At 35.5% G+C, this 18,348-nt stretch overlaps 1 pseudogene; it reads right to left on the bottom strand.

The window, feature by feature from the left end:
- Positions 1-2,924: 2,924 nt before the first annotated feature.
- On the bottom strand, positions 2,925-3,554 carry LOC118883361 (annotated as a pseudogene).
- Between the last annotated feature and the right edge of the window lie 14,794 nt (positions 3,555-18,348).

The raw sequence follows: 18,348 nt of genomic DNA, 5'->3' as shown, positions 1-18,348 counted from the left end.
GTCTTGAGCAAAATTTGCAGACACTATATTTTAAATTTTTGTTTTACCAACATTATGAAAGTCCTGCCAAGCTTTTTGTTTAAAGTATAAAGTGATTGTAAGTTTCGGGTTTTGAGAATTCCTGAGTGGCCACGAAAGGAAAAAATTTCTGAACTTTTCAAGCTTATAAAAAGTTGAAAGTTATGCGGTACTTATATTTAGAGTAGACTCAGTTGAACAGTTTCAGGTTACTGCATGAGCTTAGTAGAATAACAAAATATTGCTACTGCAGAAATAAGTTACTCTGTCACTAGGAACTGCCAGAAGAATCTACTTACATTTGAAAGAATATCAAAGAAACGAAACTCAGAGTTGAAGCAAAAACTGGCCAAAAAAAAAAAAAAAATACGTTGCTTCATACAAAAGGTGAGAGGAAATAATTTAACCACCATGTTTTAATTTTTTATTATAAATACATACATAAAATAAAATATTTGTATAAAGTTTATAAATTCTTTTTTCAGTTCAAATAAAGGCTATTTTAGGTGGAAAAAACCATAGTGTGGAATGAGCTAAATATTGGAACTGAATCCCAACACACTTTTTTTCAATTTAAGTGGTATTTAGTAAGCTTTTTAAAGCATCATGTATACTCTTATTATATGTAAAGCTTTGTTGAATAAATGTTAAATCTACTGTATAAATCAAGCATGAATAAAATAGTTGTACATTCAGTTATACATTACCCTTTAAAAATAATTTCAAAGACCAACATTTAAAATTTAAGCCTTTACTTTTAAAGTTCTGATACAGAGTCAAAAAACATAAAGGTCACATGTCCAACTTATTAACTTTTCAGTTTTTTTTACACTCAAAGTGCATTTCCAGTGACCACGAGCTTTATTACTGAGTAAATGCTGTTTCAGTTTTGTGTACTGATATACTCATGTTTTGTGAAAGAAATATTTACATTTCTATGCGTATGTACTTATGGAGGAAGATTTCTGAGTTAGGGGGAAACATTTCAAAGGAAATTGGAGTTGATAAAGGCAATTGATCTATCATTCACATGCACACATGCATATTTTGTCTTATTGTCTTTCAAGATAACATTTTGATATTTGCATTCTATTTTGTAACCTTATTCACAATCGTTTAAAGAGTATTTCCATGTTTAACTGGTTTTAGTATTCATAATTAGTCCTTTTATATGATGGATTTTCCATTCATTAGTACTTTACTTTTTTTACTATCTCAATTGAGTAAATGTATTATTAGTTTGCCAGGATTGCTGTCACAAAGTACCACAGACTAGGTGTCTTAAACAACAGTAATGTATTGTCTTACATTTCTGGAGGCTAGGAGTTTGAGATCAAGATATTGGCAGGGTTGGTTCCTTCTAAGAACTATGAAGGATCTGTTTTATGTCTCTATCCCACCTGGCAGTCTGGTGTTCCTGGGCTCCTGCTGTTATTACTCCAATCTCTGCCCTCAACTTCACATGATGCTCTTCCCGTGTGTGTGTGTGTGTGTGTGTGTGTGTGTGTATCCAAACGTCCCCTTTTTATAAAGACACCATTCATATTGGATTAGGAGCCTACACCACCCAGTATGACCTCATCTTAACTAACTACATGGGTAACGATCCCATTTTCCTAAACATTCTGAGGCACTGCGGTTTAGGACTTCAACATATGAATTTTGAGAGTGACACAAATCATATTCACATAACAGTAAGTATATTTGTAATTTAAAAACTTGGTGGAGTAATGTGAGTAATATGTTTTCTAGTCCTTTCATAAATGAGAATGTTTTCTAGTTTCCTTCGTATACAAACAACAATTTCACTGGTTATAAAATGTTTGAATCATCCTTTGGACAAAACGACTTGGAGAATATACCCCATAATCATCTGGTTTTGAAGCCAGACTGATTGTATTTTCTTTGTGGACATTTCTTCTTCTTGCCCATCTATCTGAAGGCATTTTTTTTTTCTTTATCATAGATATAATTTGTAAATAATTTACCTGCCACATAGTAAACCAATTTAATTTGCAAAATCTGATAGTATTATTTAGGATGTGGGTTTTGCCATTGAAACAGACGGTCATAGTTCACAAGAGATTAACTCTTATGAAAGATTATATCTCATTTAATTCTCTTTCTTGTAAAAGATCCTCTATGCTCAAGGCTTTCCTCCATAAAGTCATCAGGGGCCCAGGCTTGGTCTACCTTGATGCTAGTCACCCTCAATACCTAGCTTTCATCTTCTGGTTTGAAATGCTTATTCCAGTTGCTGCCATTTTACCCCCATTCCAGCTACAGAAGGAAGAAATATAAAGACATGGTTATTTGTGTTAATGGTACTGACTAGAAATTGTATATGTAACTTTTGCTCCTATGCTATGGAACAGAATTAGACACATGACCACACTCAGCTGCAGGTAATCTGGAGAAATGTAGTCTTTCCATGGGGAGCCAAGTGCTCAACTAAAAATTCTATTAATATAGAAGAAAAAATATATTAGGGGACATATAGTAGACACTGCTATAGTCTACACTTTTCTTCTCTTAAATATCCATTTGTAACCTCCTTCTCATGCATCTGAATGTACTTGCCTTTTTTCAGGGAATCAACCTCAATGTCCCATCCAGTTACTGTATCCTACTCAAAGTCTAGGATCTCTGGAAAATGGGCAGTCCTACTGATTAGGTCTGAATTTGGCTTATCATGGCCCAGCATCCTCTAAACTAAAAGACAAATTATCTGTCTTCCTCTTGTCAACCCTTCCATAGCCAACACACATATCCAATATGTATATATAATAAGAACATATCAACAACAAATCTTACAAAAGCTGTAGCAAAAAGATGCCGGCTACTCCAGGCCACCCAGGGAGGCTGCCCCATTGCAAGTGTAGTTTTTTCAGGGGTTAGGCAGTGGGTCAGTGACAAAAGGTGATGGTTTCCATGCTAAAGAAGGAGATGTGATGTTGGTCTTGCTGTCTACCCCATGGCCAGAGCTTCAAGGAGTCATCAAAGGTTATCTCTTCAGACATCTGCTCAGGATCTACCTGCCCCATGCAGATTCTGGCTGACTCCAACATCGCCCCCTCTGCATAGGAGTGAGTGGAATCATTCTCAGTGTGAGGGTTTCTGGAGAGAAGCTCCTCAACAACATTTTGATAGTCTTCCAGCCTGATGCATCATTCCCTGTCTGAGTCATACAAGCAGAACAAAACTCTTAGCTTCTTTTCAGTGCACCTGCACCTGCTCCTCCTCCATGGGTTGGAAGTAAGACATGGTAATCAGGAAGCTCTCGAATTAATCTCCTGGGCCAGGCCACTGAGCCCCTTGCACATGTTCATATTGTCAAAGAAGGCAGATGGCTATCTGGATCATATTTAGTTGAGTTCCAGGTCTGGGACTTTGTTGATGTTCTCCTTAGGAATGGTGGGCTGATCTCCACTCAGCTCCTTAAACCTCCACTGGAGCTGCTGGATCTAGTCTGCTGAGAAGCCTGTCTTGTCTGTAAGTTCCCACACATCCTCAGATTGGAAGTGGGAAGTGCCCATGGTGCTCCTGGCAGGGGTTGTGGGAAATGGCTTTCTCACAGGGCCGGGACTGGCATTGGCTCTGCAGCATGTGGTTAGGCCTTGGGTCCAACATGGGTGAGGATGCCAGGGATGGGTCTGAGCCACAGGTCAAGCAGCTTGGGCAAAGAAAACAATATTCATCTAAATAGGAAAGAAAGAAGTAAAACTGTCACTATTTGCAGATGACATAATATTATGTATTGAAAACCCTGAAGATTCTACCAAAAATCTGTTAGAACTAATAAACAAATTGAGTAAAGTTGTAGGATACAAAATCAACATAAAAAAGCTGTTGTGTTTCTACACAATAACAACAACAAGACAATCAGAAAGAGAAATTAATAAAACAATCTCATTTACAACTCTACCAAAAAAAAAAAATAACAAACTAGGTATATAGTTATTGGAGGAAGTGATAGACCTGCACAATGAAAATTATAAGACATTGATGAAAGAAACTGGAGAATTATTATTGTTAAAATGACCATACTACTCAATGCACAAAAGACTCCAAAAGCCAAAGCAATCTTGAGAAAGAACAAAGCTAGAGGCATCACACTTCCTGATTTCAAACTATATTACAAAGCTATAGTAATCAAAACATTACGGTATTAGCATAAAAACAGACACATAGATTAACGGAAAACAAGAGGAGCCTAGAAATAAATCCACTCATATAAGGTCAAATAATTTATAGCAATGGAGCCAAGAACGTGCAATGGTGAAAAAAAAAGTCTCTTCAATAAAAGGTGTTGGGAAAACTGGACAGCCACACACAAAAGAATAAAACACAACCCCTATTTTACATTATGTATACAAATTACCTGAAAATGGATTAAAGACTTGAACATAAGACCTGAAACCATAAACCTTCTAGAAGAAAACATAGGTGGTAAGTTCCTTGACATTAGTCTTGATAATGACTTTTTTTTGAAATTGACACCAAAAGCAAAGGAAACAAAAGCAAAAATAAACAAGTGAATAAGCAAGTGGGACTATATTAAATGAGATAGCTTCTGCACAGCAAAGGAAACCATCAAAAAGAAAAGCAATCTACCAAATGGGAGAAAATATTTACAAATCATCTATCTGATAAGAGATTAATATTCAAAATACATAAAAAACTCATACAACTTAATATCAAAAGAAAAACAAAACACCAAAAAACAATCTGATTAAAAAATGGTCAGAGGATCTGAATAAATATTTTTCCAATAAGACATACAGATATATGGCTAATAGGTACATGAAAATGTGCTCAGTATCACTAATTATCAGGGAAATACAAATCAAAACCACATTGAGATACACCTCACACCTGTTAGGATGACTATTATCAAAAAGACAAGAAATAACAAGTGTTGGCAAGAATGTGGAGAAAAGGAAACCGTTGTGCACTGCTGGAGAAAATGTAAATTGTTTCAGTCACTATGGAAAACAGTATGGAGGTTCTTAAAAATTTAAAAATAAAAGTATCTTATGATCCAACAATTCCACTTCTGGTACTTATCTGAAGGAAACAAAAACACTAATTCAAAAAGATGCATGCACCCCAGTATTCATAGCAGGGTTATTCACAATGACCAAGACATGGAAATAACCTAGGTGTCCATCAATGGATGAATAGATAAAGAAAGTGTGGTATATATATATATATATATATATATATGTATATATATATATATGTGTGTGTGTGTGTGTGTGTATGTGTGTGTGTGTGTGTGTGTATAATTCAGTAATAAAAGAGAGAAGGAAATCTCACCATTTGTGACAATGTGGATGGACCTTGAGAGCATTATGCTAAGTAAATTTAGTCAGAGAAAGACAAATACCATACGACCTCACTTACAAATGAAATATGAAACAAACATACCAAAATAAAAAATAAAACTGAACTCACAGATATAGAGAACATATTGGTGGTTACCAGAGGTAGAGGGTGGGGAGTAAGCAAAATTGTTGAAGGTGGTCAAAAGGTACAAACTTCCAGTTATAAAATCAGTAAGTCCTGTGGATATAATGTACAGCATAGTGACAATAGCTAATATACTGTACTGTATATTTGAAAGTTCCTAAGAGAGCTGTTCTCATCACAAGAAACAATTCTGTACCTATGTAAAGTGATGGATTTCAACTAGACTTATTGTGACGATCATTACACAATATGTGCAAATATCAAATTATTATTTGTACACTTGAAACTAATAAAATACATCAATTATATCTCAATACAAAATTTGGGGGATTGTGTAATGGGGCAACAAACAAACCCCCAAATTTCAGTAGCTTATCACAACACAAATTTATTTCTGTCATGGAAAGTCCAATGGAGATGATCCTTGCCTAAAGCTTTCCTTCAAGCAGAGACAGAGACTTGGAGATTTGGGCTCATTTAATTTTGGGGGGCTGCCATCTTCAACAGATGGTCCTTGAGGTCACTATAGATCAAAAACAAACAAGCAAAGAAACAAACCAAATGCCAAAAATAAACAAATAAAAACTTTCCCATGCAGAATACTGAAGAACAGAATATGAAGAACATAACAGTCTCTTTTTCAGATTATGTTTAAGTCATTATTTTTGCTAAGTATTTCAGAGATCAAAGCCATAAATTATTTGAAAGCAGAGATATATGATAGCTATTCAATATAGGTAAGTTCACCATTTTCCCTTGAAATATTAACATGAAAGATGCGACACTAAACCAATCTCAATGATGCCCCATTTGTCAGGTTAACTACATTCAGTTGACAGTTGTCAGCTAATAAACTAAATCAGGATCCCAAATTTTTTGACACAACACAGATTTTATGAAGGTTAAAAGTTAAAGAAGCAGCTTATAGCCACAAATATTGACCAGAAGGTTACTTGATAATTTCTGTAATAATATATTTTACATAAAAATAAGAAATAGAAGCAGGCTACAAATGAAGTAGAAAAATAGTCCTATATTGAAACTTTGGAATAATTCACCCTTAAAAGGAAAATCTAAAAAACACTATTTTGGAATTAGATTTTTATAAATTTTTATTTATATATACTGTTCTCCCTAAGAATTGAGACCTCCATACCTTTGTGTTAATAAATCATTTTGCATCCACTATCCTTTTAATATTTTAATATTTTATGGCAGCATGGTTAAGCCCCATCTCCTAAGAGAAGCAAAATAGTGTAGAATCTTAGAGCACTGATTCTCCAACTAGACCATCTCTTTCACATCTAGGCTCTACAATGTCATACCTTTGCAAATTTAGACATGTTATTTAGTCTCCCCTTGGACTGGGATGGAGTAACTACACAGCCCCAAACAATCCATTAACAATTATTCTCAGACCCGATAATTGGTACTGAACGACTCTTAGATGGGCGAACTAGGCATGGGATATGTTTCTTTTCTATCTGTGCGTGAAAGGACTGATAATCTTATAACAGCTTCAAGCAAACCCACAGCCATCAGAGTCCAGAGGCTGACTTCAGGGGACATGGATTTGGGAAATCCCAGGAGGGAATTTCTGGGGATTTTCTAGTGGAGAAGGAGGGAGGTCTCAGACTCTAGTTCCTCTCTCTTGTCCTCTTCCTCCTTGGGCTCAGTAGAAGCATTGGAGACCTGCCAGCTTCCTGAGCTCTGCCTGAAGATGGCCACCCAGCACTGGCTGGGGACAAGGGCTAAACAGTGGTCACCAGCCACACCTAGGAGCCAGGGCCCAAAAGCCAGGCAAGCTCTGGCCACGGGGGCCACTTCTTACCCTCCCAACTCGCAGGGGGGCCACTGTTTCCTCTAATCTGTCAGTGCAGTACCTGTGCTCCTGGAGGTGGAAAGGTGAGTCCTCCACACATTCCTGGCTGGGGCCCTCCAGCCTGCTTTTTCTCCACTGCTCCACCGCTCTCTGCACCTTTTCTTATTCTGGTGAATCCCCCTTCCTCGAATTAAAGTCTTTTCTTGCCCCTTTGGGGCTGCATGAAAAAAAAAAAAACAAAAAACTAAAAAGATAATTACTCAAATTTCACAAATTATTACCTACACTTTAAAAAACTACACTTGTTTCCCTTAGGATTGTAGACACTTACATAAGAGGGGTAAATGTACTTTTTTAAACTCAAGCAATATTCAACTATCTGTTCAACTCCTAATCTTTGTGTATCAGGTGACATATTTTTTCTATCTAAGACCATCTGCTGACAAAAATTATTTTAATTAATTTTGTCATTTGTTAACTTTAGAATGCCATTTATTTTCAAGTAATCTTGATATATTCTTTATGTCCTATACATTTTTCAAAAGTTTAAGACCATAATTTGATACTGAGGTAAAATCATGCATACAAGTTGCAGGGTTTTTTTTTACATTTTCTCTTACAGAAAAAACATATGTTGACAGAAAACTTCATTCATTTACTTATGAATTTGTATTGATCTTTTGTGTTTTATATATAATAGGTAACATTTATTGAGGGCTTGTTATTTGTTATAAATGTTTTCAGCACTTTAAAGGGCTACTTCATTTTATTTTATGACAATTTTATCTGGTAAAATATCATTCCCCTTTACTTGGGAAGTGAGGCCCAAGGTCATATAGTTATAAAACAGACCACACTCCCTCAGATGTTTCAGCCATGAATTATCTATGCTTACTGTAAGTCAGGAAGAACTAGGTAACTATTCCCTGCCCCATAGTACAGAAGAAAGTGGCAGAGGTTTAGAGTGTGGCATTGTAGTGCCTTACAGTTTAATTTTCTAACACAACTCTTTCTCCAAAGAGTTGTCCAGCTACATAAAATTCCCACTTGAACTTTCCTCAGGGAAGCTAATATGAGTGCTATGTCTACATGGCTGTTTGTAGACATGTAGGTATGGCCCTGAGCTTTCTTGTACCTCAGACATTTAGGAACAGATGAAAAAATCAGGAGACAACTGGGATCCTTTGATAGGTGCTGATGATGAGAGAACCACTGCTAGAAGAGACCATTACTCTTCACAGCAGCCCTACTGGGAACTGCAGAAGGCCTCTAGGAGTGACTACCAACAAGACTTAAGGCCAGAAATAACTGCCACATATGTAAGTGGGATGTACTATGGTTCTGATAATGTAAGGAGCAGACTTTATTTCTTCAGTCTCTTCTGTTTCCAAACTGTAGGAATGGATCTGATATTAGATGTTGAGAACTTAGCTTTAATAAATGTAGTCTTTTAATGTGTTCTCATTTAAATACTTTTTCACTCCATGATGGTGTATGCTGGGAGAGGGAACATGCTGGATGAGTAGAAAAATGGGAGTGGCAAATCAGCAAACTGGAAAATCTGTTTTTGCTTTTTTTTAAATTGTCTAACCCCAAAGTGAGGCCAGTCCTACTACTATATCTCCTCCTTTGAAATTAATATATGATATTGATACTCACAATGTTATAATATATCAAGTGCAATTTATGAAAAGATGATAGCATGTCTTCTTTAGACTAGTCATGTCATTTTATTTATTTATTTCATATGACATTCTTCATGTTTCACCTTATTAGATAAACTTTAATCTAGTAGGTAATGAAAGACATTCCCTTCCATGGAAATTTGATCCGATATGTTAGGAAGAACATTAAATATTGATTGGGAGATTAGTCATAGTAATTTGAATCTTAAAGTAGTGTAAAATCTTTTTACATTATATTCATTTATTCATAAACTATACATTTATTGAACACTTACTCTGTACCAGGCATTTTGGTAGATGATAACCAAAAGAAGAAATGTTTATGCCCTCAAAGATCTTGCAGTTTATTAGAAAAAAACATGTTTAAACAGTTTCAGAATAATAAAGTTAATATTAAAATAGAAATACTGTATGTACTAGACAGGTACCTAAATGAGAGAACACTCAATTCTTCCCTGGAGAAGAAAGGCTCAGAAAAATAGTGCAGGGATGATGCAATACAACATATGATTTAAAATGTCAACTTTAAAAATTAGTTTATTTATGTGGGTTTGTCCTTTAAAATATGAGAGATGTAAAGAAAATAGATCTATAAACCAAATATGATTAAAAATATCCAAATTTCTTCTTGTGAGAGTATCTAAATCATGGTACTGAATTTAATTAAATAAGAAAATATGTTCAATTTGAAGGGCTAATCTGTGCAACTTCATAAGGTTTAAAAGATTTTAGGCATGATGGAAAGCTGTTTCATAATGGAGGAAAGAGGGAAAAAACTTTATTGATGTTATTCCATTGGCTTTTGATCTTCCATCGATTTTGTTAACATATAAGCATTTAGTCCTATTTTTGCTCCTTTAATTATTTTCTTTTAGTTGTTTAAAAATGTTTTTCTATTTGATTTATTTACAGAATTTTGAGTATGTTAAACTTAATACTATTTTCTGTATTTATCCTGTTTTAATTTTATAGAGATTCTTGACTATGTAGGCTAACATCACAGTTTTTGCAAGTTCTTAACAACTATTTCTTGCCAAAAAATTTCTGTTCTTTTTGTTTCTCTTTTCCTTCTAGGATTCCATTTACATGTATGTTTAACATTTTCACTGGTTCCCTTATTTAATTTTTTTAATCCCATTTTCCATCTTTTTGGCTCTCTGTGCTTCAGTCAACAATTTTCTTAGTATTTTCCAGTGCATTATTTTCTAGTTAACTAATCTTTTCTCCAGCTGTGTCTAATATGTTTTGAAACCCATGTATGGAATTGAGTGTGATGCTCCTTTCAGCTTCTAAACATGTGTTGAAATCTCTTTGCCCACTGATAATATAGATCTTGTTCTTTTTATGTATGTTTTACTTAAATAAAATTTTATTAAAATTTAAGTTCTATGATGACTCTTTTCCTTATGAAAAAGTATCCATTCATCACTAAAATAAATAGTAGTATGTATCTAAGGCTTTAGAATTATATTTTCATAGGTGACTTTGGGGACTGTGTTCAATAATACAGACAGCATCTCTGCATTCATTTGCATTTCTAAACTTTCCATTGTCTTTATTTCAATAGTCAGAAGTTTTATTTAACATCAAAAGTTACATTCGAAATTGCTGAATAAATTTTAAAATCCTTTGTATTCTGTTTTATATTGTTGGTACCTAATAGGGAAAATATTCTTAATAAATTTTAGTGTTAACTGGTAGTATAATGTTGGGAAGTACTACTTTATGTATGAAATTATGAAGTCTAATAATGTATATAAACAACACTCAATAGGTTTTAAATAATAACTTGAATAGATATGTCCCATTTACTTTTAGGATTTCTTTCTTTACATTTGGATATATATGTATTGCATATATGCATAGCCAATACATATATAATGGACAGATAGATAGATAAACAGATAGATAGATAGTTGGATATAGATATACAGACATAGATATATAGAGAGATATAGTGTTGATGGATAATGGGACCCCTGGAAAAACTTTTTACTTTCTATTCTCTTAGTAAGGAGAATTTGCTATCATTGACTTATGCACTATTGTTCTGATTCAACCAAACTCTTTCCCACAATTTTATCCTATGCATTTATTTCAACTGGTCTCCAATTTGAAGAGTACATTTGAAATAACAGGGTAAAAAGAAAATAAAATTTATTAATTAAAATAAAATGTATAACTTTGCATTCCAATTCCCATTCTAATTCCATATAGTGATAGTAAAATAAAACCCAATTAAGATTGAAATCACATTCTCCCTCTCCACTTACCACATTTGGGTAAAAATTGTACTGATTAGTCTGTTGTATTTACTCTACATTGCTCCAGAACTCCAAGGAATTCTCTCTGGAAGGTGATTCAGAACTGAACATGCTTCTAATTAAAAAAAAAATCTAAGAAGTTTTTTTTGTGTGTGTGTCTCACTAATTTTTAGGTGCTATAGAAAAATATGTCACTCCTCTTCCCACCACAAAGAACTTACAATATAATTATGGAAATAAGACTAAGAATGACAACAAAGTCAGGTAACTAATTCCAATAGAATTAGGTTCTAATCATTTTCATTGTGTTTTAATTGCCTCAATATCAGAAGAGAAAAAGAGTAATACCAAGTCATATATTACAAATATTAAATAAGTCTGTGAAGAGGTTGTGGGATTTAAACTTCGACCTTGCATTTCAAAAAACAGTGAAAATGATGCTCTTCAGCAGGGTACAGTTGGGGATATTGTACTTCTCAAAGCTTTACCTGTCCTACAAACAAAGCATGTGAGACATGAATTGGCTGAGATCATTTTCAAAGTTGGAAAAGTCATGGATCTAGTGACCGTAAAACCCAGCACAGAAACTACCTTTTCAGAGAGTCCAGTCAGTTTGGAAACCACTCACATAACCAAAAATCAGGAAGAACTAGGTATCTCTTCAACACAGTGAAGGAGGATTGGAAGACAGAGCCAAAGGAAAAGAGTTATAAGTTTGCTTTATGGAAAAATTTTTCTAAATTTCATCACAAACTGTCCAATTTATCTTCTGGTATTTATGAGATAGCTAAAAATAAATGAAGTAAAGTTCTTGCTAAAATTTTTCATAAAAAAAGACAGTGAAGAATTTTATAACCTCTGACTGTGTAGGAATAATATAAACCATAAAAGTAAGACTGGAAGAGGACAGAAACTGGAAGATACAATAATTAGTCCAGTTTTCTCATATTTTATAATAAGTAATCATTTTATGATCAAGTATCATATCAAAGTGTTAAAAGTATTAATACAAGAATGACTATATATTTAAAGATATTAAGTAGACTTAGTAAATAACACAATATAGTTGAAATCATGTAGTAGGTATTACAAGCACTTACTCATATCTTGCTCACTTCTCCTTCTTGGTACCAGCAGGAGTAGTGTCTCCTTCTTAAGATTTAGTTTATGGCAAGAAGCATATCAACAGAAATGACTGCTGTCACTTCTGGGCTGACACATTGAATTCCTGCTGCAGACTCCTCCATGTTCCCCTCCCCTGCAGAGTGGACCGGAAGCATTATGTTGAGAAGTGAGTGCCACAAGATTGAAGCAGCCTGAGATTCTGAGCTGCCACATAGAGAACAGCTGCTTTGGAGAGATGCCCAGACTGTAGGGTACTTTTTGCAAGACATAAACTTTGTTGTGATAAGTCACTGAAATGTTGTGTTCTTTTTACTGCAGTATAACCTAGTCTTTTCTGATTTACACAAAATAAGCAGTGGTTGGGACATAGTAGAAGAGGAAGTAAATAGAGCTTGTCTAAAGATTTAGATAACTAAGAATATGGCTAAAAGTAATACCTATAAAGAAAACCTCTAGAAAATGTATAAACATTCCAAATTATCAGGAAAAAAAACCCACAAACATGCACAAAAGAAAACAAGCATTGTTTACATAGTGAAATATTTTAAAAAGGAGTGGGAGAAAATAATGACATAATTAACCAAACATATATATCATTTAAATAAATGTAAATAGGCTTAACTCAACCGTTTAAAGTAAATAATTTTATTAGAACCAAGAACAAAACCTAGTAATATATTGTATACAAAAATATACAAGTTGCAAAATAACCCAAAAAAGCCAAATATGGAAAAGGTCGATCTAGCCAGCCAAAGAAAATGCAAATAAACCAAAATCCAAAAGTGAGATTAGCAATATTAAATCAGAAAAAAACAAAATTCAGGGCAAGAAATAATTAAATGAAGAAAAATTTTAAAATAATACAATTTACAACAAAGATCAAAGAAAATATTCATTCATTAAATAAAACTGTAAGAGCCAAATCATCAGGAAATCCAGAGAAAAAGACAGAAACACATTTGTAACAGGAAACTAATTTTTCTTTTCCATTTTAGGATAAATTAAATTTAAAACAAAAATAAACATGTAAACAGTATAAATAATATTATTAATATATACTTATAATTTTTAAGTTCTGTACTTTGATATAGAAAATATTCTTTTAAAAATGCTATTAACTTTGAAATTTGGTCATGTATAATGTCACGAAGCATTTCAATCAACTTTGGAAAGTCAAATTTGTATATACTATACCCTCTGATTTAGTTTAAGAGAGCACAAAGTTATATGGGAAAATATAAAAAGTATAATGTCCTAAGCTTAAAAACTATATGTATATGTGTGTATGTATGTAAACATATATTTAACAACTTTATTAAGATGTATTTTAAATAGCACAAAACTAATGTATTTCAAGTGTACAATTCAATGATTTTTTATTAACTTTATTGGCAGCTTCAATAATCACCATAAATCAGCCTTAGAGCATTTCACATCTCCCAAAAGGATTCCTCATGCCCATTTACAGTTCAGCCCTGTTTCCACCCAGATTCCCACTTCTAGTCCCCAGCACCCACTAATCTACTTTCTGTCTCTATAAAATTGTCTTCAGGACTGGACCTTCAATATGGCGGAGGAGCAAGACATGGATATCACCTTCCTCCCCACAAATACATCAGAAATACATCTATGCGTGGAGCAACTCCTACAGAACACCTACTGAACTCTGGCAGAAGACCTCAGACTTCCCAAAAGGCAAGAAATTCCCCACGTACCTGGGTAGGGCAAAAGAAAAAAAAAACACAGAGACAAAAGAATAGGGACGGGACCTGCACCTTGGGGAGGGAGCTGTGAAGGAGGAAAATTTCCACACACTGGGAAGCCCCTTCACTGGCAGAGACGGGGGTCGGGGTTGCGGGGGGGAAGCATCGGAGCCACGGAGGAGGAGAGCACAGCAATAGTGGTACAGAGGGCAAAGTGAAGAGATTCCTGCACAGAGGATCAGTACCAACCAGCACTCACCAGCCAGAGGGGCTTGTCTTCTAACCTGCCGGGTCGGGTGGGGGCTGGGAGCTGGGGCTCAGGCTTCGGAGGAGGTCAGATCCCAGGGAGAGGACTGGGGTTGGCTGTATGAACACAGCCTGAAAGTGGCTAGTACGGCACAGATAGCTGGGAGGGAGTCCAGGAAAAACTCTGGAACTGCCGAAGAGGCAAGAGACCATTGTTTCGGGGTGCGCGAGGAGAGGGGGTTCAGAGCACCGCCTAAATGAGCTCCAGAGATGGGCGTCCGTGGACACCAGAGACAGAGATGGGCATGAAATGCTAAGACTCCTGCTGCAGCCACCAAGAAGCCTGTGTGCAAGCACAGGTCACTATCCACACCTCCACTCCCAGGAGACTGTGCAGCCCGCCACTGCCTGGGTCCCGTGATCCAGGGACAACTTCCCAGGAGAACACACAGCACACCATAGGTTGTTGTAATGCCATGCTGGCCTCTGCCGCCGCAGGCTTGGCCCACATTCCGTATCCCTCCCTCCCCCTGCCCCCCGACCTGAGTGAGCCAGAGCCCCCCTACACGCAGAGGCGGGGCAAAATCTAAAGTTGAATCCCAGGAGCTGTGCGAACAAAGAAGAGAAAGGGAAATCTCCTCCAGCAGCCTCAGGAGCAGCGGATTAAATCCCTACAATCAACTTGATGTAGCCTGCATCTGCGGAATACCTGAATAGACAAGGAATCATACCAAAATTGAGACGGTGGACTTTGGGAGCAACTGTAGACCTGGGGTTTGCTTTCTGCATCTAATTGGTTTCTGGTTTTATGTATATCTTAGAGTAATATGTAGAGTTTATTATCATTGGTAGGTTTGTTTATTGATTTGGTTCCTCTCTTCCTTTTTAAAAAATAATTATATATATATATATAAATACATACTTTATTCCTTTCTCTCTTTTTGCGAGTGCATATGTGTATGCTTCTTTATGTGATTTTGTCTGTATAGCTTTGCTTTTACCATTTGTCCTAGCATTCTGTCTGTCCATATTTTTTTTCTTTTTTAAATTACATTTATTTTTAATAATTTATGTTTTATTTTAATATCTTTAATTTAATTTTATTTATTTTTTTCTTTCTTTCTTTCTTTCTTTTACTCTCCCTTTTCTTCTGAGCCGTGTACTGAGAGGGTCTTGGTGCTCTGGCCTGGTGTCAGGCCTGTGTCTCTGAGGTGGGAGAACCGAGTTCAGGCCATTGGTCCACTGGAGACCTCATGGCTCCACGTAATATCAAATGGCAAAAGTTCTCCCAGAGATCTCCATCTCAGCACTAAGACCCAGCTCCACTCAATGACCAGCAAGCTCCAGTGGTGGACACCCTATGCCAAACAATTAACAAGACAGGAACAAAACCCCACCTATCAGCAGAGAGGCTGCCTAAAATCATAATAAGGTCATAGGCACCCCAAAACACACCATTGGATGCAGTCCTGCCCATCAGAAAGACTAGATCCAGGCTCATCCACCAGAACACAGGCACAATTCCCCTCCACCAGGAAGCCTACATAACCCACTGAAACAACCTTACCCACTGGGAGCAGACAACAAAAACAATGGGAACTACGAACGTGCAGCCTGCAAAAAGGAGACCCCAAACACAGTAAGTTAAGCAAAATTAGAAGACAGAGAAACACACAGCAGATGAAGGAGCAAGGTAAAAACCCACCAGACCAAACAAATGAAGAGGAAATAGACAGTCTACCTGAAAAAGAATTCAGAGTAATGATAGTAAAGATATCCAAAATACTGGAAATAGAATGGAGAAAATACAAGAAACGTTTAACAAGGACATAGAAGAACTAAAGAGCAAACAAACAATGATGAACAACACAAGAAATGGAATTAAAAATTCTCTAGAAGGGATCAATAGCAGAATAACTGAGGCAGAAGAATGGATAAGTGACCTGGAAGATAAAATAGTGGAAATAACTACTGCAGAGCAGAATAAAGAAAAAACAATGAAAAGAATTGAAGAGAGTCTCAGAGACCTCTGGGACAGCATTAAATGCACCAGCATTCGAATTATAGCAGTCCCAGAAGAAGAAGAGAAAAAGAAAGGGACTGAGAAAATATTTGAAGAGATTTTAGGTGAAAACTTCCCTAATATGGGAAAGGAAATTGTAAAGTCCAGGAAGCACAGAGAGTCCCATAAAGGATAAATCCAAGGAAAAACACTCCAAGACACATATTAATCAAACTATCAACAGTTAAATACAAAGAAAAAATATTAAAAACAGCTAAGAAACAAAACAAATAACATACAAGGGAATCCCCATGAGGTTAAGAGCTGATCTTTCAGCACAAACTCTGCAAGCCAGAAGGGAGTAGCAGGACATATTTAAAGTGATGAAAGGGAAGAACCTACAACCAAGATTGGTCTACACAGCAAGGATCTCATTCAGATTTGACAGAGAAATTAAAAGCTTTACAGACAAACAAAAGCTAAGAGAACTCAGCACCACCAAACCAGCATTACAACAAATGCTAAAGGAACTTCTCTAGGAAGGAAGCACAAAAGAAGGAAAAGGCCTACAATAACAAATCCAAAACAATTAAGAAAATGGTAATAAGAACCTACATATCGATAACTACCTTAAATGTAAATGTATTAAATGCTCCAACCAAAAGACATAGACTGGCTGAATGGATACAAAAAGAAGACCTGTACATATGCTGTCTGCAAGCGACCCACTTCAGACCTAGGGACACATACAGACTGAAAGTGAGGGGATGGAAAAAGACATTCCTTGCAAAAGGAAATCAAAACAAAGCTGGAGTAGCAATTCTCATATCAGACAAAATAGAGTTTAAAATAAAGAGTATTACAAGAGACACTACATAATGATCAAGGGGCCAATCCAAGAAAAAGATATAGCAATTGTAAATATATATGCACCCAACAGAGCAACACCTCAATATATAAGGAAAAGGGTAACAGCCATAAAAGGGGAAATCAACAGTAACACAATCATAGTAAGGGACTTTAACACGCCACTTTCACCAAAGGACAGATCATTCAAAATGAAAATAAATTAGGAAACACAAGCTTTAAATGACACATTAAACAAGATGGACTTAATTGATATTTATAGGACATTCCATCCAAAATCAACAGAATACACTTTCTTCTGAAGTGCTCATGGAAAATTCTCCAGGATAGATCATACCTTGGGTCACAAATCAAGCCTTGGTAAATTTAAGAAAATTGAAGTTTTATCAAGCATCTTTTCTGACCACAATGCTATGAGACTAGATATCAATTACAGGAAAAAATCTATAAAAAATACAAACACATAGAGACTAAAAAATACACTACTAAATAACCAAGAGATCACTGAAGAAATCAAAGAGGAAATCAGAAAATACCTAGAAACCAATGGCAATGAAAACACGATGACCCAAAACCTATGGGATGGAGCAAAAGCAGTTTTAAGAGGGAATTTTATAGCAATACAATCCTACCTGAAGAAACAAGAAACATCTCAAATAAATAACCTAACCTTACACCTAAAGCAATTAGAAAAAGAAGAACAAAAAATCCCCAAATTTAGCTGAAGGAAAGAAATCATGAAGATCAGATCAGAAATAAATGAAAAAGAAATGAAGGAAAGGATAGCAAAGATCAATAAAACTAAAAGCTGGTTCTTTGAGAAGATAAACAAAATTGATAAACCGTTAGTCAGACTCATCAAGAAAAAAAGGGATAAGACTCAAATCAATAGAATTAGAAATGAAAAAGGAGATGTAACAAGTGACAATGCAGAAATGCAAAGGATCATGAGAGATTACTACAAGCAACTATATGCCAATAAAATGGACAACCTGGAAGAAATGGACAAACTCTTAGAAAACACAACTTTCTGAGACTGAACCAGGAAGAAATAGAAAATATAAACAGACCAATCACAAGAACTGAAATTCAGACTGTGTTTAAAAATCTTCCAACAAACAAAAGCCCAGGACCAGACGGCTTC

Source organism: Balaenoptera musculus, chromosome 17 (genome assembly GCF_009873245.2).
Source record: "Balaenoptera musculus isolate JJ_BM4_2016_0621 chromosome 17, mBalMus1.pri.v3, whole genome shotgun sequence".
NCBI classification, from domain to species: Eukaryota; Metazoa; Chordata; class Mammalia; order Artiodactyla; family Balaenopteridae; genus Balaenoptera; species Balaenoptera musculus.
This window is presented reverse-complemented; position numbering and strand designations above follow the sequence as displayed.